Below are 2,337 nucleotides of genomic sequence, written 5' to 3' on the forward strand. Positions count from 1 at the left end.
CAATATATTTTAAATATTTCCTCATGTCATATGCATTACAAAATAGTTGAAAATTTGTAAATAATTTTCACAATGTAGTAAATTCTTATCAATATTTTTAATGCTAAAAATCAAAATAAAATTCCAATAATAATTCTACTGTATAAAAGTGACATATGGGCAGAAATAACATAGCAAATGTGCTAATTCTTCTATAAAATAGCATTGGTTAAGGATACATTCAAGGCTGTAAATGTAGGGACATGAGAGAACATAGTTTTAGAGGATTTTAAAGAATAACTAATAAAAAGTAATTTTGCAAGGAAAAATGCAATCCTGGAAATGAATATGCAAAAGTAATGTGTAATATAAAGGTAGTTTGACCTGAGGTGATTTTTCTGTAATTGGTGAAATAATTGAAATCTGGTTCTACTATAAAATTAGAGCTTGCACAATTTTCTGATGAAATAAAAGTGGGGGGAAGGTGAGGGGGACAATTAGGATGCTATAAATAAGTGAACAATGGACTTTGCCATTAAGCGGATTACAAATCAGATTTTAATCAAGTTACATATATAATACCTATTAATTTTCCAAGGGTCAACCAAAAATCTGTACATAAAAATGTAGATTAAGGGAGAAAATGATCGTGGTTTGACATATAAATTAAGATTTTTCTGAACATAGATAGTACTGAAAACTATGATGGGATGATATCATAAAAGAAAAAAATATACTTTGAAAAGAAAAACAGATATCTTTCTTTTTCTTCAAAATAAGTTTTTTATTGTGAATTGAGTGAAATTTTGTAGGCAGATCTGCAATATACACTTGATTTTATCTCTTTGGTTGTAATCCTCTCACTGTAAAATCAATTTCACTTCCTCTTCTGTTCCCTGGTTCCATTCCTCTTTATTTTTATAAACTTTTCTGAACTCTACAATTGGGTAAATGCTGCCCATTTGATCTCAAATAGTTGATTATTCTAAGATGTGTGTACTTCACTAGTGTTATCGTTCCTGTGTTGGACTGAAAATCAAACTATAGGGGTCAGTTCAGTCTAGACTTGAGGTGTGACTAAGGGTCATATCTCGATGGTTCCATTAATCTCTAGCATAGTGATTATGCATTGGGCTGTGATCCTTAAGGTCAGAAATTCTATAGCCAACCAGTGAACTTATACTCTGTAGTAGTTACCTAATCTGGTGTCCATTTGAGGATTCAGAGTGAAGGGATGGAGTCTGGGCTATCAATCAGGTCATAGCCAATGAGGCCTCTCTGTGGGGATGGCCTTCTCCTGAGGATTCTGGAAATTTTGGTATTCCTCCTTGGAAGTGGGAGACACTCTCTCTCTTGGCTGACTCCCCTTGAGACATCCCTGTGGAGAAGATACATGGAGAGAGGCTGATGGGGCCAAACCTCTGGAGCCAGAGAAGCCACGTGGAGACACTGCCAATACTGAGATGCTTACAATGCCACTGGATCCACAAGACTTCCCACCCACTGGCCTGTGATCTTCCCACACCCTGCATCATTGCATGCGTTTTGTGAGTCTGGAGAGGACTTTATAGATTGGTATCAGGCATATGGGCTAATATTGGATTTATGGACTTGATCTGGGCTAGGCTGGGATGTTTTCTCATTATTCAATTGCTCTTGTATATAAAGTTCTTTCTTATACACATGAATGTCTATGGATTTGTTTCTCTGCCTTACCCAGATTAACACAAGACTCTTTTATGAAGTTGTGTTTGTTCTACAGGTTTCTCTTACTTTAACCAAGACCTTCTACAGTGATTACTTGCATCGTAGACTAGTACCACGTAGTTCTGGTTTCAGTGTCATTGCTACACACCAAGAGCTGATGTTGCCAGGCTTTCTCTCTCAGCGATTCTGTAAGTCCCTTTTTGAGCAGTTTGTCATTGCAAAGAGGGAGCACACATGTAAAGCAGCAAGTCAAGACAACACAACGGAACAGTAAGAGGAACAAAGATTTAATAAGCACAATAAATGTCAATCATGAAGCAGGTCCCCTTACAATTTGAAAAAGACTTGGAACTAGGGCTATGACATTGGGTCTTGTGGAGATTGGGTGGCAGGATCCTATTGACTTACCTACATCCCTTTCCCGCTTTCTTATTAATCCTCGTTCTTGCATCATGCTGTTGTTAGGTGCCATCAAGTCGGCTCCAGCCCATCGTGATCCTATGCACAACACCACACTGAGCAGTCCTATGCCATCTCGCAATTGTTCCTATGCCTGAGTCATTGATATAGCAACTATGCCAATCCATCTCATAGAAGGCCTTCTTCTTTTTCACCGTCCCTCCACTTTCCCAAATACGATGTCCTTCTCCA

This window comes from Echinops telfairi, unplaced genomic scaffold (assembly GCF_000313985.2).
Source record: "Echinops telfairi isolate 266 unplaced genomic scaffold, ASM31398v2 ScPeMD7_443;HRSCAF=831, whole genome shotgun sequence".
Taxonomy (NCBI): domain Eukaryota; kingdom Metazoa; phylum Chordata; class Mammalia; order Afrosoricida; family Tenrecidae; genus Echinops; species Echinops telfairi.